The following is a 23,110-nucleotide window of genomic DNA, read 5'->3' as shown; positions in this document are numbered from 1 at the left end:
GCCACCGCACTGCCTCTTGCAACCTGCCCTGCTGATGCCCTTGACTCCCCCTCTGAAGACCTGTCCTCCTGAGTAAGCGTTGCACACCAGGTGGGGTCAGTCACCTCATCGTCCTGCTGCTCTTCCTCCGAATCCTCTGTGCGCTGCTCCCTCGGACTTACTGCCCTTACTACTACCTCACTGCAAGACAACTGTGTCTGATCGTCATCGTCCTCCTCACCCACAGAAAGTTGTTGAGACAGTTGGCGGAAGTCCCCAGCCTCTTCCCCCGGACCCCGGGAACTTTCGAATGGTTGGGCATCAGTGACGATAAACTCCTCTGGTGGGAGAGGACCCGCTGCTGCCCAATCTAAGCAGGGGCCCGAGAACAGTTCCTGGGAGTGTTCCCGCTCCTGAGCAGGTGTTATTGTAGTGGAGTGAGGAGGCTGGGAGGAAGGAGGAGCAGCAGACAGAGGATTCGGATTGGCAGCAGTGGACGGCGCAGAACTGCGGGTAGACGATAGGTTGCTCGAAGCACTTTCTGCCATCCAGGACAGGACCTGCTCACACTGCTCATTTTCTAATAACCGTCTCCCGCGTGGACCCATTAATTGGGCGATGAATGTGGGGACGCCAGAAACGTGCCTCTCTCCTAATCGCGCAGCAGTCGGCTGCGACACACCAGGATCAGGAGCTCGGGCTGTGCCCACACCCTGACTTGGCCCTCCGCGTCCTCGGCCGCGTCCACGTCCTCTAGGCCTACCCCTACCCCTCAGCATGCTGTATTACCAGTGATTTGATTTCACAGGCAGGAAATAAATTGGCGCAAGACTGCAGGCCAAATATAATTTTTGCCCTTTTTGGAAAACGAAAGGCCCCACTGCCTCTAGTGAATGAATTATCTAAGTTTAATAACTGTGCTGTGTCCCTGCTAATGTGTCACAGAACGTGAGGGTAGCAGAGTTATTAACTCTGGCAGAGCAGGTATTTTTTTCCCAATTAAGGAAAGCAAATGGCGAAGCCAGCAGTAAAGCGTAGCTGGGTGCGTCTGATTTAGCAATGTTGTTCACGCAGCTCACACGTGTCCACCGCCCTTAGGACGGACAGAGGCTGGACAAATAGATTTGTTTTCAGTTTTTTTGCACCAAAAGGCAGCACTGCGTATATTCAATGAACATGAGAAGTTTAATAACTGTGCTGTGTCCCTGCTTATGTGTCACAGAACGTGAGGGTAGCAGAGTTATTATAACTCTTGGAGAGCAGGTATTTTTTTCCCAATTAAGGAAAGCAAATGGCGAAGCCAGCAGTAAAGCGTAGCTGGGTGCGTCTGATTTAGCAATGTTGTTCACGCAGCTCACACGTGTCCACCGCCCTTAGGACGGACAGAGGCTGGACAAATAGATTTGTTTTCAGTTTTTTTCCACCAAAAGGCAGCACTGCGTATATTCAATGAACATGAGAAGTTTAATAACTGTGCTGTGTCCCTGCTTATGTGTCACAGAACGTGAGGGTAGCAGAGTTATTATAACTCTTGGAGAGCAGGTATTTTTTTCCCAATTAAGGAAAGCAAATGGCGAAGCCAGCAGTAAAGCGTAGCTGGGTGCGTCTGATTTAGCAATGTTGTTCACGCAGCTCACACGTCTCCACCGCCCTTAGGACGGACAGAGGCTGGACAAATAGATTTGTTTTCAGTTTTTTTCCACCAAAAGGCAGCACTGCGTATATTCAATGAACATGAGAAGTTTAATAACTGTGCTGTGTCCCTGCTTATGTGTCACAGAACGTGAGGGTAGCAGAGTTATTATAACTCTTGGAGAGCAGGTATTTTTTTCCCAATTAAGGAAAGCAAATGGCGAAGCCAGCAGTAAAGCGTAGCTGGGTGCGTCTGATTTAGCAATGTTGTTCACGCAGCTCACACGTGTCCACAGCCCTTAGGACGGACAGAGGCTGGACAAATAGATTTGTTTTCAGTTTTTTTCCACCAAAAGGCAGCACTGCGTATATTCAATGAACATGAGAAGTTTAATAACTGTGCTGTGTCCCTGCTTATGTGTCACAGAACGTGAGGGTAGCAGAGTTATTATAACTCTTGGAGAGCAGGTATTTTTTTCCCAATTAAGGAAAGCAAATGGCGAAGCCAGCAGTAAAGCGTAGCTGGGTGCGTCTGATTTAGCAATGTTGTTCACGCAGCTCACACGTCTCCACCGCCCTTAGGACGGACAGAGGCTGGACAAATAGATTTGTTTTCAGTTTTTTTCCACCAAAAGGCAGCACTGCGTATATTCAATGAACATGAGAAGTTTAATAACTGTGCTGTGTCCCTGCTTATGTGTCACAGAACGTGAGGGTAGCAGAGTTATTATAACTCTTGGAGAGCAGGTATTTTTTTCCCAATTAAGGAAAGCAAATGGCGAAGCCAGCAGTAAAGCGTAGCTGGGTGCGTCTGATTTAGCAATGTTGTTCACGCAGCTCACACGTGTCCACAGCCCTTAGGACGGACAGAGGCTGGACAAATAGATTTGTTTTCAGTTTTTTGGCACCAAAAGGCAGCACTGCGTATATTCAATGAATAACAACTGTGTTGTCGCCCTGCCTATACAATTCTTTCCCTGCAGTATCAATGGAGGGTGCAATGGTCTGCAGAGGCGATTTTGAGAAGCAAAACAAAATGCAGCACAGCTAACAGCAGCCTGGACAGTACTGCACACGGATAAATATGGCCCTAGAAAGGACCGTTGAGGTTCTTGAAGGCTACACTCACTCCTAACACTCTCCCTGCCTATGCAGCACTTCTGTCCCTAATGCCAGGTGCAACGGTCTGCAGAGGCGATTTTGAGAAAAAAAAATTTGCCACTGCTAACAGCAGCCAACACACAGCTATCAGTGGCCCTAATAAGGACCTTTGGGGGGTCTTGAAGCCTACACTAACTACCAATTCTTTCCCTACAGCAGCTCCGGTACAAACAGCACTGTCCCTCATCTAACTCACACCGCATCTGAGGCGAACCGCGGGAGGGGCCGACTTTTATGTTCGGGTGACACCTGATCTTCCCAGCCACTCACTGCAGGGGGGTGGTATAGGGCTTGAACGTCACAGGGGGAAGTTGTAATGCCTTCCCTGTCTTTCAATTGGCCAGAAAAGCGCGCTAACGTCTCAGGGAAGGAAGTGAAAATAACCAGAACACCGCATGGTGTTCGTTACGAATAACGAACATCCCTAACACCCTAATATTCGCACGAATATCAAGCTCGGAAGAACACGTTCGTTCATCTCTACTGACATCCACTGCAAACAGTGACATAAGGAGCTGGCTCTGATTACAGCTGTTTCACAACTTACATGTATGGTCAATCCTGACCTCGGCATGTAAATGTCAACTGGAGTGGGGTGTCCCACCTCCAACTCTCCCTCGATTCCTGCGTTATGTGAGGTGGCAATGGTTGCCCTGGCAGCCCTGGGCCTTGTGGAGGCTCACAGGACTGCTGTGTATTTAATAGAGATGAGCGAACGTACTCGTCCGAGCTTGATACTCGTTCGAGTATTAGCGTGTTTGAGATGCTCGTTACTAGAGGCGAGCACCACGCGATGTTCGAGTTACTTTCACTTTCATCTCTGAGACGTTAGCGCGCTTTTCTGGCCAATAGAAAGACAGGGAAGGCATTACAACTTCCCCCTGTGACGTTCAAGCCCTATACCACCCCCCTGCAGTGAGTGGCTGGCGAGATCAGGTGTCACCCGAGTATATAAATCGGCCCCTCCAGCGGCTCGCCACAGATGCATTCTGACAGAGATCAGGGAAAGTGCTGCTGATGCCGGAGCTGCTATAGGGAGAGCGTTAGGAGTGATTTTAGGCTTCAAGAACCCCAACGGTTCTTCTTCGGGCCACATCTGACCGTGTGCAGTACTGTTGAGGCTGCTTTTAGCAGTGTTGCACAAGTTTTTTTTTTTGTATAACGGGCATGCAGAGCATTGCGTCCTCAGTCTGCAGTCATTGTACAGAGTATAGGGCCAGTACTGGTGAGGCAGGGAAAGAGATATCCAGGCTATATAGGCAGTGGGCTTTTTCAAAAAAATTGGGGAAAAATACTATTTTTGGGCTGCCTGTGACCGTCTTCAGTTTACTGCGTGTCTGCTGGGGGTAGTAGTCCTAATTAATACGCAGCTAAGTGTTACAGCAGGCTTGCGCAAAATTGCTTTCTGGGTCTGCTGTCCCTGTTACATCACCGCCGTCATCCCGCCAGAGGGAAACAGTATATATAATATTATACGCTGCCTACAGTATCTGTCTGCTGGGGGTAGTAGTCCTAATTAATACGCAGCTAAGCATTTCAGCAGGCTTGCGCAAAATTGTTTCCTGGGTCTGCTGTCTCTGTTACATCACCGCCGTCATCCCGCCAGAGGGAAACAGTATACATAATATTATACGCTGCCTACAGTATCTGTCTGCTGGGGGTAATAGTCCTAATTAATACGCAGCTAAGCGTTTCAGCAGGCTTGCGCAAAATGGTTTCCTGGATCTGCTGTCTCTGTTACATCACCGCCATCATCCCGCCAGAGAGAAACAGTACACATAATATTATACGCTGCCTACAGTATCTGTCTGCTGGGTGTAATAGTCCTAATTAATACGCAGCTAAGCGTTTCAGCAGGCTTGCGCAAAATTGTTTCCTGGGTCTGCTGTCTCTGTTACATCACTGCTGTCATCCCGCCAGAGGGAAACAGTATACATAATATTATACGCTGCCTACAGTATCTGTCTGCTGGGGGTAGTAGTCCTAATTAATACGCAGCTAAGCGTTACAGCAGGCTTGCGCAAAATTGTTTCCTGGGTCTGCTGTCTCTGTTACATCACCGCCGTCATCCCGCCAGAGGGAAACAGTATACATAATATTATACGCTGCCTACAGTATCTGTCTGCTGTATCAGCTCAGCATTTAAAAAAAAATAGAAGCAAAATACTTAAGGCCTACTACTGGCCTTTGGCCACTTGACTGCTTTTGCGCTGTGAATTCCAATAGCTCAGTCATACGCACCTACGTCTCACTAAAGACGTGCGCAAAATTGTTTCCTGGCTCTGCTGTGCGTTCCATAAGGGAAGTCAGCCTCCAACCACAGGCCAATAAGCGGCACATTTAATTACAGCGTTCTGTTTCTGCACTACTGGTAATACAGCATGCTGAGGGGTAGGGGTAGGCCTAGAGGACGTGGACGCGGCCGAGGACGCGGAGGCCCTAGTCTGGGTGTGGGCACAGGCCGAGCTCCTGATCCAGGTGTATCGCAACCGACTGCTGCGGGATTAGGAGAGAGGCATGTTTCTGGCGTCCCCACATTCATCTCACAATTAATGGATCCACGCGGTAGACCTTTATTAGAAAATGAGCAGTGTGAGCAGGTCCTGTCGTGGATGGCAGAAAGTGCATCCAGCAATCTATCGACCACCCAGAATTCTGCGCCGTCCACTGCTGCAACTCTGAATCCTCTGGCTGCTGCTCCTCCTTCCTCCCAGCCTCCTCACTCCATTACAATGACACATTCTGAGGAGCAGGCAGACTCCCAGGAACTGTTCCCGGGCCCCTGCCCAGAATGGCCAGCAATGGTTCCTCTCCCACTGGAGGAGTTTGTCGTGACCGATGCCCAACCTTTGGAAAGTTTCCGGGGTCCGGGGGATGAGGCTGGGGACTTCCGGCAACTGTCTCAAGAGCTTTCAGTGGGTGAGGAGGACGATGACGATGAGACACAGTTGTCTATCACTCAGGTAGTAGTAATTGGAGTAAGTCCGAGGGAGGAGCGCACAGAGGATTCGGAGGAAGAGCAGCAGGACGATGAGATGACTGACCCCACCTGGTTTGCTACGCCTACTGAGGACAGGTCTTCGGAGGGGGAGGCAAGGGCAGCAGCAGGGCAGGTTGGAAGAGGCAGTGCGGTGGCCAGGGGTAGAGGCAGGGCCAGACCGAATAATCCACCAACTGTTTCCCAAAGCGCCCCCTCGTGCCATGCCACCCTGCAGAGGCCGAGGTGCTCAAAGGTCTGGCAGTTTTTCACTGAGAGTGCAGACGACCGACGAACAGTGGTGTGCAACCTTTGTCGCGCCAAGATCAGCCGGGGAGCTACCACCACCAGCCTCACCACCACCAGCATGCGCAGACATATAATGGCCAAGCACCCCACAAGGTGGGACGAAGGCCGTTCACCGCCTCCGGTTTGCACTGCTGCCTCTCCCCCTGTGCCCCAACCTGCCACTGAGATCCAACCCCCCTCTCAGGACACAGGCACTACCGTCTCCTGGCCTGCACCCACACCCTCAACTCCGCTGACCTCGGCCCCATCCACCAATGTCTCTCAGCGCACCGTCCAGCCGTCACTAGCGCAAGTGTTGGAGCGCAAGCGCAAGTACGCCGCCACGCACCCGCACGCTCAAGCGTTAAACGTGCACATAGCCAAATTTATCAGCCTGGAGATGCTGCCGTATAGCGTTGTGGAAACGGAGGCTTTCAAAGGTATGATGGCGGCCGCGGCCCCGCGCTACTCGGTTCCCAGTTGCCACTACTTTTCCCGATGTGCTGTCCCAGCCCTGCATGACCACGTCTCCCGCAACATTGTACGCGCCCTCACCAACGCGGTTACTGCCAAGGTCCACTTAACAACGGACACGTGGACAAGCACAGGCGGGCAGGGCCACTATATCTCCCTGACGGCACATTGGGTGAATTTAGTGGAGGCTGAGACAGACTCAGAGCCTGGGACCGCTCACGTCCTACCCACCCCCAGAATTGCGGGCCCCAGCTCGGTGGTGGTATCTGCGGCGGTGTATGCTTCCTCCACTAAACCACCCTCCTCCTCCTTCGCCTCCTACGCAACCTCTGTCTCGAAATCAAGATGTGTCAGCAGCAGCACGTCGCCAGCAGTCGGTGTCGCGCGGCACGGCAGCACAGCGGTGGGCAAGCGTCAGCAGGCCGTGCTGAAACTGAAACTACTCAGCTTAGGAGAGAAGAGGCACACGGCCCACGAACTGCTGCAGGGTCTGACAGAGCAGACCGACCGCTGGCTTGCGCCGCTGAGCCTCCAACCGGGCATGGTCGTGTGTGACAACGGCCGTAACCTGGTGGCGGCTCTGCAGCTCGGCAGCCTCACGCACGTGCCATGCCTGGCCCACGTCTTTAATTTGGTGGTTCAGCGCTTTCTGAAAAGCTACCCACGCTTGTCAGACCTGCTCGGAAAGGTGCGCCGACTCTGCGCACATTTCCGCAAGTCCCACACGGACGCTGCCACCCTGCAACATCGGTTTAATCTGCCAGTGCACCGACTGCTGTGCGACGTGCCCACACGGTGGAACTCTACGCTCCACATGTTAGCCAGGCTCTATGAGCAGCGTAGAGCTATAGTGGAATACCAACTCCAACATGGGCGGCGCAGTGGGAGTCAGCCTCCTCAATTCTTTACAGAAGAGTGGGCCTGGTTGACAGACATCTGCCAGGTCCTTGGAAACTTTGAGGAGTCTACCCAGATGGTGAGCGGCGATGCTGCAATCATTAGCGTCACCATTCCTCTGCTATGCCTCTTGAGAAGTTCCCTGCAAAGCATAAAGGCATACGCTTTGCGCTCGGAAACAGAGGCGGGGGAAGACAGTATGTCGCTGGATAGTCAGAGCACCCTCCTGTCTATATCTCAGCGCGTTGAGGAGGAGGAGGAGTGGGAGGAGGATGAGGAGGAGGGGGAAGAGACAGCTTGGCCCACTGCTGAGGGTACCCATGCTGCTTGCCTGTCATCCTTTCAGCGTGTATGGCCTGAGGAGGAGGAGGAGGAGGATCCTGAAAGTGATCTTCCTAGTGAGGACAGCCATGTGTTGCGTACAGGTACCCTGGCACACATGGCTGACTTCATGTTAGAATGCCTTTCTCGTGACCCTCGCGTTACACGCATTCTGGCCACTACGGATTACTGGGTGTACACACTGCTCGACCCACGGTATAAGGAGAACCTTTCCACTCTCATACCTGAAGAGGAAAGGGGTTCGAGAGTGATGCTATACCACAGGACCCTGGCGGACAAGCTGATGGTAAAATTCCCATCCGACAGCGCTAGTGGCAGAAGGCGCAGTTCCGAGGGCCAGGTAGCAGGAGAAGCGCGGAGATCAGGCAGCATGTACAGCACAGGCAGGGGAACACTCTCTAAGGCCTTTGACAGCTTTCTGGCTCCCCAGCAAAACTGTGTCACCGCTCCCCAGTCAAGGCTGATTCGGCGGGAGCACTGTAAAAGGATGGTGAGGGAGTACGTAGCCGATCGCACGACCGTCCTCCGTGACGCCTCTGCCCCCTACAACTACTGGGTGTCGAAGCTGGACACGTGGCCTGAACTCGCGCTGTATGCCCTGGAGGTGCTTGCTTGTCCTGCGGCTAGCGTCTTGTCAGAGAGGGTGTTTAGTGCGGCTGGGGGAATCATCACGGATAAACGTACCCGCCTGTCAACCGACAGTGCCGACAGGCTTACACTGATAAAGATGAACAAAGCCTGGATTTCCCCAGACTTTTCTTCTCCACCAGCGGAAAGCAGCAATACCTAAACAATATGTAGGCTGCACCCGCGGATGGAAGCATCGTTCTCTATCACCATCAAAAACGGGGACCTTTTAGCTTCATCAATCTGTGTATAATATTCCTCCTCCTCCTCCTCCTGCTCCTCCTCCTGAAACCTCACGTAATCACGCCGAACGGGCAATTTTTCTTAAGCCCACAAGGCTCAGTCATATAATTTTTGTAAACAATTTTTATATGTTTCAATGCTCATTAAAGCGTTGTAACTTGCGCCTGAACCAATTTTTATTTTAACTGGGCTGCCTCCAGGCCTAGTTACAAATTAAGCCACATTAACCAAAGCGATTAATGGGTTTCACCTGCCCTCTTGGTTGGGCATGGGCAATTTTTCTGAGGTACATTAGTACTGTTGGTACACCAATTTTTTGGGGGCCCTCGCCTACAGTGTAATCCAAATAATTTTTTACCCACCTGCATTAAAGCTGACGTTACATCAGCTGTGCTGGGCACTGCAATGGGATATATTTATGTACCGCCGGTGGGTTCCAGGTAGCCACCCATGCTGTGGGTCCACAGGGAGTTGTAACTGCATGTGTCTACTTCTAAAGAACCCCAGTCTGACTGGGGCATGAAGTGTGGGCCAAAGCCCACCTGCATTAAACCTGACTTTACCTCAGCTGTAATGGGCAATGCAATGGGATATATTTATGTACCGCCAGTGGGTTCCAGGGAGCCACCCATGCTGTCGGTCCACACGGAGTTGTAACTGCATGTGTCCACTTCTAAAGAACCCCAGTCTGACTGGGGCATGCAGTGTGGGCTGAAGCCCACCTGCATTAAACATGACATTACCTCAGCTGTGATGGGCACTGCAATGGGATATATTTATGTACCGCCGGTGGCTTCCTGGCACCCACCCATGCTGTCGGTCCACACAGAGTTGTAACTGCATGTGTCCACTTCTAAAGAACCCCAGTCTGACTGGGACATGCAGTGTGGGTCGAAGCCCACCTGCATTAAATATGACATTGCCTCAGCTGTGATGGGCAATGCAATGGGATATATTTATGTACCGCCGGTCGCTTCCTGGCACCCACCCATGCTGTCGGTCCACACGGAGTTGTAACTGCATGTGTCCACTTCTAAAGAACCCCAGTCTGACTTTGGCATGCAGTGTGGGCCGAAGCCCACCTGCATTAAACATGACATTACCTCAGCTGTGATGGACAATGCAATGGGATATATTTATGTACCGCCGGTGGCTTCCTGGCACCCACCCATGCTGTCGGTCCACAGGAACTTCACAATAGGGAGTTGTACCTGCCTGTGTCTATGAATTAAAAACCCCGGTCAGGTTGGGGCATGCAGTGTGGGCCGAAGCCCACTTGCATTTAATCTGACGTTAGCTCTGCTGTCCAGGGCACTGCAATGGGATACATTTATGTACAGCCGGTGGGTTCCAGGGAGCCAGCCATGCTGTGGGTGCACACGGAATTCCCATTGCAGAGTTGTACCTGCCTGTGACTATTTATAAAAAACCGCGGTCTGACTGGGGCATGCAGACACCTTGACAGAATGAATAGTGTGTGGCACATAGGTTCCCCATTGCTATGCTCACGTGTGCAGCTCCTAATGGAGGTGGCACAGGATTGGATTTCTCATTGCTTCTGTACAGCATTGTGGGCTATCGCCCCACCCCTTTTAAAGAGGGTCGCTGCCTAGCCGTGCCAACCCCCTACAGTGTGTGCCTGCGGTTCCTCCTCATGGCAGACGCACTTATAAATACACATGAGGGTGGTGTGGCATGAGGGCAGCTGAAGGCTGCGCAGGGACACTTTGGTGTGCGCTGTGGACACTGGGTCGTGCGGGGGGGGGGGGGGGGCAGCATGTAACCCAGGAGAAGTGGCAGCGGAGTGTCATGCAGGCAGTGATTGTGCTTTGTTGGAGGTAGTGTGGTGCTTAGCTAAGGTATGCATTGCTAATGAGGGCTTTTCAGATGTAAAAATTGTTGGGAGGGGGGGGCCACTCTTGCCACTATTGTGGCTGAATAGTGGGACCTGGGAACTTGAGTTGCAGCCCAACATGTAGCCCCTCGCCTGCCCTATCCGTTGCTGTGTCGTTCCCATCACTTTCTTGAATTGCCCAGATTTTCACAAATGGAAACCTTAGCGAGCATCGGCGATATACAAAAATGCTCGGGTCGCCCATTGACTTCAATGGGGTTCGTTACTCGAAACGAACCCTCGAGCATCGCGAAACTTTCGGCCCGAGTAACGAGCACCCGAGCATTTTGGTGCTCGCTCATCTCTAGTATTTAACCATATTGAGCCTTGCCTGTGGCTTAGTATGTGAAGGTGAAAAATACAATATACTGCAACACTGAAGTATTGCAGGTTATTGTGGAAGCAATCAAACTATCACAAGTTCAAGTCTCCGAATGGGGCTAAAAATTCATGTATAATTTAAGGAAAATTAAATTTAATAATGTAAAAAAATTGAAAAATCTTAAAAATATAAAAATAAATATTTTCAATTTTTCCTACAAAATGATAGGATTGAAAAATTAAATAGAAGCGTCAGCACTGCATATGAAAAAACCTAAACTATCTAAGTATCACATTATTTATCTCATACCATGAACGCTGTAAAAAAAAAAAAAAAATTAAAAGCCAGAATTGCTTTTTTTTGGTCACCCGTCAACCAGTAAAAACTGCATAAAAAGTATATATAGTGGTGCTTGAACAAATGTTACTGAAGAACTTTAACAGCACAATTGAAGCTGTCTCTTTACTTGGCAATAAGGCGGCCTGTGGTTGGTGGCCTTGGTGTACAGCAAGCGGTAGTTGGTCAGCTTGACTCTCTCACTGTCCCTCGTCAGCACGCTCCCTGGGCAAACTCTTCTGACAAAACTCAGGCTGGCTCACAGGTGGACAGCATGGCACTCCTAAGGGGTGAAATCACTATGCCAGTTGCATCATACACACTCTTGGCACTTCAACAACCGTCACATGGGATAGCACAGGTCGGCAGCTCTTCTGTTGTTTGGAACAGGAACACACTGCGCAAGATCTCATGCATTAGCATACTCCTCCATTCATGCGCAGATGCCCTGCCCTGTCTCAGCTGAAGGCTTCCACAAACGAACATATGTGCAAATACACTCGCAGCAACTGATCGTATTTGCACATGTACAAGGGTTGTCCACAGTGTCATACCCTTCCCCTTGATTATTTTAACCTGCCATAGAAACACATTTATGAGATCGAACCCATTGAAATCAATGGGTTCACTTTGTCACGTTTTGCGGACATGATTTTCATGCCCACAAAACGCCACGCCAACACGTTCATCTGTCGAAGCCCTAACATTGAAGGGTAACTGCTACCACAAATAGGACTTTCTAAGGTTTCCAGCGTCTGAGTGGAACCCATGCGCCTAAAGTTCTGCATCAAGTGTGACCGCTGAGACCTCTTTGAACCTGAAGGCGGCTTATCACTGGAGTATAAATTCTAAATGTTTCCTTATCGCTATAACAGTAATTAAAAATATAATTTTATAAAGATTTTACATGATTACTTAGTTGTAGGTGGCTGTGATTTTGCAATATCTGTAGTTTCCCACCCCTGGGCTAGATGTAGCTATATATTTAGTTTATTACTGTATTCCTTATTTTATTTTTAACTTAACGGACCTTAAAAGAAGTTTCCATCATCCTCCCTCTGGCATTCAGTTCTGTCTGTGACATTGAAAAAAGCAACAGCACTAATCTATAGTATTACAGACTGTGAAGAAGCTATTCTGCAGCAATGTAATACTAGCAGGCTGCCAGCAGGTGGTGCCTTTGAGCCATACTTCACAGTACTGGGAGCTGAGTTTTTTTCTTAATCACTTGCAGCTTATCTAAATAATGTAATGCTGCTATTCTATAGCAAAGAAAGAGCTATCTAAATGTTTCATTATTATTATTATTATTATTATTATTATTATTATTATTACAGCGTTTTGTGCTTCCCTGTTGGCTTAATGGGACTTGAAAGTATTTAAAATACATTAAAAAGAAACTAATATCTATTTTTATTGATATTATTCAGCTAGAGCTTTTCTTTCAAATTAAATTCAAATAAAGAAAAATATAACTTTTTGTTTTTTATTTAGTTTATGATTGTAAGGTTTTTTTTAAAAATAAACATTGGGGCCTATATATTACGCTCTGGACACCAGGAATCTGGCATCCAAAAGTCACAGTTTTGGCACATTTTGGGGGGCATTTATACCATACCTTACTTTTTAAGTAATTGGGGGGGAGGGGGGCAGCCATACGTGACCCATCACATTGACTTAAATTTATGCCAGACACTGGTGTAGATTATAGCAAAGTCCTACTTGAGTCCGGAGCTGGTCTGGTTCTTCATTTGATGCACAGAAGTCCGTCAGACAAGACGACTGCATTAAGAGTCTTGGTGCTTCTAACTGGGTTAAAGGGGTTGTCCCGCGCCGAAACGGGTCTTTTTTTTTTTTCAATAGCCCCCCCATTCGGCGCGAGACAAACCCGATGCAGGGGTTTAAAAAAAACCCTGCATAGTACTTACCCGAATCCCCGCGCTCCGGTGACTTCTTACTTACCTTGCGAAGATGGCCGCCGGGATCTTCACCCACGGTGGACCGCAGGTCTTCTCCCATGGTGCACCGTGGGCTCTGTGCGTTCCATTGCCGATTCCAGCCTCCTGATTGGCTGGAATCGGCACACGTGACGGGGCGGAGCTACGAGGAGCAGCTCTCCAGCACGAGCGGCCCCATTCAGAAGGGAGAAGACCGGACTGCGCAAGAGTGTCTAATCGGGCGATTAGACGCTGAAATTAGACGGCACCATGGAGACGAGGACACTAGCAACGGAGCAGGTAAGTGAATAACTTCTGTATGGCTCATAATTAATGCACAATGTACATTACAAAGTGCATTAATATGGCCATACAGAAGTGCTGAACCCCACTTGCTTTCGTGGGACAACCCCTTTAACACTTTACTTAGACCAGTGTATGCTGGTCTAACAAAGAAGGCCCCAATTTTTCGGAATAATCTATAAATATAAATTAGTTCAGTTGCTATCATTTTATCATAAATTGTATACTCAACTAATTTTTTACAAAACATAAAAATAATGATAAATAGATGATAGATAGATATTAGATAGATAGATAGATAGATAGATAGATAGATAGATATGAGATAGATAGATAGATATGAGATAGATAGATAGATAGATAGATAGATATGAGATAGATAGATAGATAGATAGATAGATATGAGATAGATAGATAGATATGAGATAGATAGATATGAGATAGATAGATAGATAGATAGATAGATAGATAGATAGATAGATAGATATGAGATAGATAGATATGAGATAGATAGATAGATAGATAGATTAGATATGAGATAGATAAGAGATAGATAGATAGATATGAGATAGATAGATAGATAGATATGAGATAGATAGATATGAGATAGATAGATAGATAGATAGATAGATAGATATGAGATAGATAGATATGAGATAGATAGATATGAGATAGATAGATAGATATGAGATAGATAGATATGAGATAGATAGATAGATAGATAGATAGATAGATATGAGATAGATAGATATGAGATAGATAGATAGATATGAGATAGATAGATAGATAGATAGATAGATAGATAGATATGAGATAGATAGATAGATATGAGATAGATAGATATGAGATAGATAGATAGATATGAGATAGATAGATATGAGATAGATAGATAGATATGAGATAGATAGATATGAGATAGATAGATAGATAGATAGATAGATAGATAGATAGATAGATAGATAGATATGAGATAGATAGATATGAGATAGATAGATAGATAGATATGAGATAGATAGATATGAGATAGATAGATAGATAGATATGAGATAGATAAGAGATAGATAGATAGATAGATAGATAGATAGATAGATATGAGATAGATAGATAGATATGAGATAGATAGATATGAGATAGATAGATAGATATGAGATAGATAGATATGAGATAGATAGATATGAGATAGATAGATAGATATGAGATAGATAGATATGAGATAGATAGATATGAGATAGATAGATAGATAGATAGATAGATAGATAGATAGATATGAGATAGATAAGAGATAGATAGATAGATATGAGATAGATAGATAGATATGAGATAGATAGATATGAGATAGATAGATAGATAGATAGATAGATAGATAGATATGAGATAGATAGATATGAGATAGATAGATATGAGATAGATAGATAGATAGATATGAGATAGATAGATATGAGATAGATAGATAGATAGATAGATAGATAGATATGAGATAGATAGATAGATATGAGATAGATAGATAGATAGATAGATAGATAGATAGATAGATATGAGATAGATAGATATGAGATAGATAAGAGATAGATAGATAGATAGATAGATAGATAGATAGATAGATAGATATGAGATAGATAGATAGATATGAGATAGATAGATATGAGATAGATAGATAGATATGAGATAGATAGATATGAGATAGATAGATATGAGATAGATAGATAGATATGAGATAGATAGATATGAGATAGATAGATATGAGATAGATAGATAGATAGATAGATAGATAGATAGATAGATAGATATGAGATAGATAAGAGATAGATAGATAGATATGAGATAGATAGATAGATATGAGATAGATAGATATGAGATAGATAGATAGATAGATAGATAGATAGATAGATAGATAGATAGATATGAGATAGATAGATATGAGATAGATAGATATGAGATAGATAGATAGATATGAGATAGATAGATATGAGATAGATAGATAGATAGATAGATAGATAGATAGATAGATAGATAGATAGATAGATAGATATGAGATAGATAGATAGATAGATAGATAGATAGATATGAGATAGATAGATATGAGATAGATAGATAGATAGATAGATAGATAGATATGAGATAGATAGATAGATATGAGATAGATAGATATGAGATAGATAGATAGATAGATAGATAGATATGAGATAGATAGATAGATATGAGATAGATAGATATGAGATAGATAGATAGATAGATATGAGATAGATAGATATGAGATAGATAGATAGATAGATAGATATGAGATAGATAAGAGATAGATAGATAGATAGATAGATAGATAGATAGATAGATAGATATGAGATAGATAGATAGATAGATAGATAGATAGATAGATATGAGATAGATAGATATGAGATAGATAGATATGAGATAGATAGATAGATAGATATACACTACCGTTCAAAAGTTTGGGGTCACCCAAACAATTTTGTGTTTTCCATGAAAAGTCACACTTATTCACCACCATGCGTTGTGAAATGAATAGAAAATAGAGTCAAGACATTGACAAGGTTAGAAATAATGATTTGTATTTGAAATAACATTGTTTTTACATCAAACTTTGCTTTCGTCAAAGAATCCTCCTTTTGCAGCAATTACAGCATTGCACACCTTTGACATTCTAGCTGTTAATTTGTTGAGGTAAGCTTGTGAAATTGCACCCCACGCTTCTAGAAGCATCTCCCACAAGTTGGATTGGTTGGATGGGCACTTCTGGCGTACCATACGGTCAAGCTGCTCCCACAACAGCTCAATGGGGTTCAGATCTGGTGACTGCACTGGCCACTCCATTACCGATAGAATACCAGCTGCCTGCTTCTGCTGTAAATAGTTCTTGCACAATTTGGAGGTGTGTTTAGGGTCATTGTCCTGTTGTAGGATGAAATTGGTTCCAATCAAGCGCTGTCCACTGGGTATGGCATGGCGTTGCAAAATGGAGTGATAGCCTTCCTTATTCAGAATCCCTTTTACCCTGTACAAATCTCCCACCTTACCAGCACCAAAGCAACCCCAGACCATCACATTACCTCCACCATGCTTAACAGATGGCGTCAGGCATTCTTCCAGCATCTTTTCATTTGTTCTGCGTCTCACAAACGTTCTTCTTTGTGATCCAAACACCTCAAACTTGGATTCATCCGTCCACAACACTTTTTTCCAGTCTTCCTCTGTCCAATGTCTGTGTTCTTTTGCCCATCTTAATCTTTTTCTTTTATTGGCCAGTCTCAGATATGGCTTTTTCTTTGCCACTCTGCCCTGAAGCCCAAAATCCCGCAGCCGCCTCTTCACTGTAGATGTTGACACTGGTGTTTTGCGGGTACTATTTAATGAAGATGCCAGTTGGGTACCTGTGAGGCATCTGTTTCTCAAACTAGAGACTCTAATGTGCTTATCTTCTTGCTTAGTTGTGCAACGCGGCCTCCCACTTCTTTTTCTACTCTGGTTAGAGCCTGTTTGTGCTGTCCTCTGAAGGGAGTAGTACACACCGTTGTAGGAAATCTTCAATTTCTTAGCAATTTCTCGCATGGAATAGCCTTCATTTCAAAGAACAAGAATAGACTGTCGAGTTTCAGATGAAAGTTCTCTTTTTCTGGCCATTTTGAGCGTTTAATTGACCCCACAAATGTGATGCTCCAGAAACTCAATCTGCTCACAGGAAGGTCAGTTTTGTAGCTTCTGTAACGAGCTAGACTGTTTTCAGATGTGTGAACATGATTGCACAAGGGTTTTCTAATCATCAATTAGCCTTCTGAGCCAATGAGCAAACACATTGTACCATTAGAACACTGGAGTGATAGTTGCTGGAAATGGGCCTCTATACACCTTTGTAGATATTGCACAAAAAAACAGACATTTGCAGCTAGAATAGTCATTTACCACATTAGCAATGTATAGAGTGCATTTGTTTAAAGTTAGGACTAGTTTAAAGTTATCTTCATTGAAAAGTACAGTGCTTTTTCTTCAAAAATAAGGACATTTCAATGTGACCCCAAACTTTTGAACGGTAGTGTATATGAGATAGATAGATAGATAGATAGATAGATAGATATGAGATAGATAGATAGATATGAGATAGATAGATAGATATGAGATAGATAGATATGAGATAGATAGATATGAGATGGATAGATAGATATGAGATAGATAGATATGAGATAGATAGATAGATAGATAGATATGAGATAGATAGATATGAGATAGATAGATATGAGATAGATAGATAGATATGAGATAGATAGATAGATATGAGATAGATAGATAGATAGATAGATATGAGATAGATAGATATGAGATATATAGATAGATAGATATGAGATAGATAGATAGATAGATAAATAGATAGATAGATAGATAGATAGATATGAGATAGATAGATAGATAGATAGATAGATAGATATGAGATAGATAGATATTTTTCTGTGACTGTCCAGTAATCTGGAATATCTATTATAATCTGACATACCGGTATGTTTGTTGCCTTTTATATATCATGATACACGTAATAACATTATGAAATGCATCTATTAAACTTGTGATTCCCTACGTGTTTTGGGGCTCACACACGTCACTATATTACATACTTGTGTCGCATGGATCAATAATGCAAGGTGGTTCAAAAAGAATGGTTCCAAAGTGTAGCTGAATTCTTCCTACATTATTTGACAGTTAGAATGACATGGAAAGATAGAAGAACTCTTCAAGTTTTTAAGGCAACTTATAGATGTGTGATGTGGGCACCTTTGGTGACACTAGACAACCTAAACTATGCATCTCTGCTGTAGTGGAATCTATAACAGAGGATATGCCTGGACCCAGATATACCAAAGTCGTTCCCAGCTGTAGCCCTATGACCTCATTCTTCAAATTACCAACCCCACACCCGCTACATCCTAAATAATAAAAAAACACAATAATTTTGGATCATTTGGCCATAGGAGCCATTTTATTACAAATGATTTAACATAAGTTAACCCAATTAAACCATAAAAACTCATTAATTTTCACACCAAAAAGAGGGGAGGTCATTGGAGCCCCAAAATCTGGCACCTCACCATTTAAAGAGAAATATCGCAATTGCCTCCAGCCGCACTCCAACTGACTCGGAGATACTACTAGCCTTCACAAGGCTAGACACTCTACCATCTCTGCAAGGACTCCCCCCTGTCAGAGCCAAGAGGTGACAGAGCCAACACCAACCATCCAATTTTATAACTGACTCCAACAATCCCCCACCCACCACAGAGAGCAGAACTTGACCACCCTTAAGCCTGCTACGCATCCCACAATACCAAAGCTCTCTTGATCCCCTCTTGGATCACTAATGACCACAGGCCTATGCCTACTACATTTAAGTGGCCACCGTCACTCCTCCAAAAACTCTCATGTCCGAATCCCAAATCCACATATCTAACGGCCATTCCGCCATTATGAGCTACAAAACACTAAATCGCTCTGTTCACTTTTACCCGTGCTTTATTTAGCCTGTCCACCGACCTGATGTTGCGCCAAGACTTACGCAGCACAATCTCTGGTCAAACCACGTTTTTTTCTCCCCCGTTTTAAAAAATCGTAACTCCTTTATTTCCATCATTGTAGCTGTATGAGGGCTTCTTTTTTGAGGGACAGGTTGTATTTTTCAATGATACTATTTAATGTACCATCTAATGTACTGAAAAATGTTTAAAAAAGTGGAGTAAATTTTTTTTAAAATGACATTCTGCCATTTTTTTGTACGTCTTGTTTCTACAGCACACAAACTGCAACAAAAATTACATGATAACTGTATTCTATGGGTCATTGCGATTACTATGATACCAAACTTGTATAGTTTTATTTTGCAGTACTGCTTTTATTTTTTTTCAGACATTTAATTTTTTACTATTACTTTCTGCCGTCATCTTCTGCGCGCAATAATTTTATTTTTTTCTGCAACGTTGTTGTGCGAGGACTCATTTTTTGTGAGACATCCTGTATTTTACATTGGTACCATTTCACAATTACATATGACTTTTTGATCGCTTTTAATTGCATTTTTTCTGGGAGACAGGGTGACTGAAAAAGTGCATTTCTGGTGTTCTTTATTTTTTTTTTTGGACGACATTTACCGTACGGGGTAAATAATGTGCTACTTTGATAGATCGAACTTTTATGGACGCGGCAATTTTTAAATTTTAGATATGGCAAAAGGGCGGTGATTTAAATTTTTTAGACTTTTTTTTTCACAATTAGGGCGCCCACCCACTGGCGATTTTTTTTCCCTGCGAAATTCGCAGCATTTTTTTCTCTGCAGGGGTCTATGGGACTTGTAATGTAAAAATCGCGACCGTGCAAAATCGCGATTTACCGCGATATCGCGATTTTGCGCGATCGCGATTTTAGCTTTGCATGTCCCATAGCCCAAAGACCCCTGCAGAAAAAAAAAACGCTGCGAATTTCGCAGTAAAAAAATGCTAGTGGGTGGGCACCCTTAGGGCGCCCACCCACTGGCGATTTTTTTTCCCTGCGAATTTCGCAGCATTTTTTTCTCTGCAGGGGTCTACGGGACTTGTAATGTTAAAATCGCGATCGCGCAAAATCGCGATTTCGCGGTAAATTGCGATTTTGCGCGATCGCGATTTTAACATTACAAGTCCCATAGACCCCTGCAGAGAAAAAAATGCTGCGAATTTCGCAGGGAAAAAAAATCGCCAGTGGGTGGGCGCCCTTAGTAAAACTTTATTGATCTTATTTTCCCTTTTTCCTTCCCACGGGGAGGGCTTGATAGGCAGTCTGCTGAGACAGCCCTGGGGCCTTTCAGAAGGCTGCCATGATACACAAATATCTCCCTGCAATCTCACTGCAGGGGAAGGGGGGCGTATGAGACCCCAGAACATCGTTCAGGGGATTTAAATTCCGCTGTTAGAATTGACAAAGGCATTTAAAGGGTTAATAGCCGCAATCGTCCATGTGGCCGCGGGTGTCAGCTGTAATAAACAGCTGGCGCCCGCGCTGTATGAAGAGAGGTTGCGCCGCAATCTCTCTTCATACATTCCCCAATGCTGCAGGAGGTAAATGTATGCCCTGGAGCGGGAAGGGGTTACCCAGGTAACGACATAATGAATATGCTGTAAAAATCCCGAAACAGCCTACGAGATCATTCCCCCCCAAAATATTCGGGACCCTATCCAGCCTCACAAAGTGCTGTACCTCTGGAAGAATTCTACACCGTGTCATACCGTGCAACCTTATACTCCTTATTGTTGTGACATTCCACGCAAACCCCAGTTGTCTCCCATTTGTGTGAATGTTTGCCCTCTCCACACCACAGAAAATATATGAATGGCCTAGTATCCACAGTAGGGCGAAGCGATGATCTGTAAAACAAGAGAAGAAAAATACCATAAAAAACATGAACATCAATATTTTTTATACATTTCGACGCCATCCACCAGCCCCCAGCCTTGTTGATAATAGATGCGGCCTTATAGAAGACTTATAATACCTGGATTCCCATCTGTTGATCCTCTTCACCACTTCTGAATACAATCCCAGCTAGCTGCCTCTGTAGCCGCACCCACCCAAAAAGAATGAGACCTAAAAAGAGAGCTATTGAGTCCCAGGCTCACCAAGGCCTTGCGGAAAACTACAATAAATTGGAATCTGGACAAAAAGGAACCATATGCATGATGCTGTAACGGCCCTGAAAATACACCTGAAACTCTTTTATAAGCATCACAACACTCGACAGAACACATTTGTGCCCCTTGAACTTGACCAATAACGATCCTTTGACCTTTTCCCACCTGGTCCATTTTGGATGACTTATCCAAACCTCCAATGATCTTTAAAGGGCATCGCATTTTCCATATCTAAACCACCTACTGTCTTTTTACTGGGAGAAGCCAACTCCCCTATAAGAATGTCCCGAAGGAAGCCAAGGAAAAGGCTACTCTAAATAAGGTCCTCTCAAAAGACCTCCCAACAATTTAAACAAAATGGGCCTCCATTGGTACAGTCACTCATTTCCCCTCCTGAAAGCTTTCAGACCTGGCCTACTAAGAATTGTTTCATCACGTCTTTTCCCCCCCTAATTTTAAAACCAAAAGCCAAAAAAGCTATAAAGTGATTAACTTTAGCTACAGACCAGTTCGTCGTGGATGCATTTCCCAACCAATGTAATAAAGCTCCCACCTTGTCTTTATCCGTCCGTATGTCATCTAATGACAATACCCAATCTTCCCATTCCTGCTAGGCTGCCTCATATACTGTCAAGGTACCCGGCGCCAAAGATGCAAGAATCAGATGCTTCACTGGTCACCCAGCAATCTCCAAAGCCATGGAGGGCACATCCTCCAGTCCTCTTCTGCTTCCGGAGCTAACAATCGAAAATGCTCCTGCTGAAAGTGAGAGAGAATCTGCAATTGAGTTTTTTATACCCGGTACATATACCGCCACAACCCATGCATTCAGTGACAACGCTTGTAACACCAGATAATGTAGCAAACTCACTACCGGGGAAGAGGATTATGTCAAATTGTTAATAGCTTGAACAACTCTTAAATTTTCACAAAGAGACCTGGCCTTCTTGTTCTGATACCATTCACCCCACAGTGTCACTGCAACAATAATCGGGAAAAGCTAAAGTACCACCAAATTTCTTACTAATCCTGACTACACCCACTCTAATGGGCCATTGACCAACACATCACTGTCCTTAAAAATATGCAAACTGCCTTTCGCATCCATAAACAGTTTGCAGTCAAAATTCTCAATTGACTTAGCAATCATCAGATTCATCACCAATTTCCCATTATAATGATCCAAAAAGGACATCCACACCTCCAATTCTGTCTTATGTTCTTTTCCCAAACGAATATAGTGCTGGCTTGCTTTTACTGCCCACATGGCGGTCACCAAACATCTACAAAAAACCCTTCCCATGGGCATTATCCGACATGCATAATTGAGCTTCTCCAGTAAAGATTGCGGGTGTCGCAGGATCCTATTAACTTCTTGCGACAAGGCCTGCAATTTATCACCGTCAACCTACACTCCATAACTTCTGTGTCAGTGGTGATGCCTAAAAAGTTTAAACATGTTGACGAAACTTCAGTTTGGTCAGGAGCCAACGAGACCCAAAAACATTGCGGCACCCATTGAACTGTGTTTACATAGGCCAATAGTCGCCCTTAATAGCTCTTTTGAGCAATTACTCGAGAGACTATGTAAAAGTACCCTCACCTTAGTGCTTGAGGGACTTTCACACCAATGACTTATGTTTGGAGTCTGGAGATCTATCTGTTCTTCATGTCTTCCACATTTTTTGTATATGTTTCCCCAGGATGGCTTAGTTTTAGGCCTAGGGTGCATTGTCAGTTATTTGATACTCCCATTTTGTAGAAACAAAGGCAATTTGCAGCACTGTGAAGAACTCAGCATAACAATGACTGTATTCAGACAAAACAGAGTAAAAACATATCTTTAAAAAAACTTACACAACACAGTTCTTAATCATCGTTGTTTAACTTATAAAGTGACCGCTCTTTATAAACCGCCTCTAACCACTCCGAGACCAGCATTAATTACTCAGCGTCAGGCTTCCTATAAAACATCTGAGACACGCTATGGACATATTCGTGACCTAAATCTAATGAGAGAATAATACACATAATTAATAATGA

Source organism: Eleutherodactylus coqui, chromosome 6, assembly GCF_035609145.1.
Source record: "Eleutherodactylus coqui strain aEleCoq1 chromosome 6, aEleCoq1.hap1, whole genome shotgun sequence".
Classification (NCBI taxonomy): domain Eukaryota; kingdom Metazoa; phylum Chordata; class Amphibia; order Anura; family Eleutherodactylidae; genus Eleutherodactylus; species Eleutherodactylus coqui.
Note: the sequence above shows the minus strand (reverse complement) of the source record.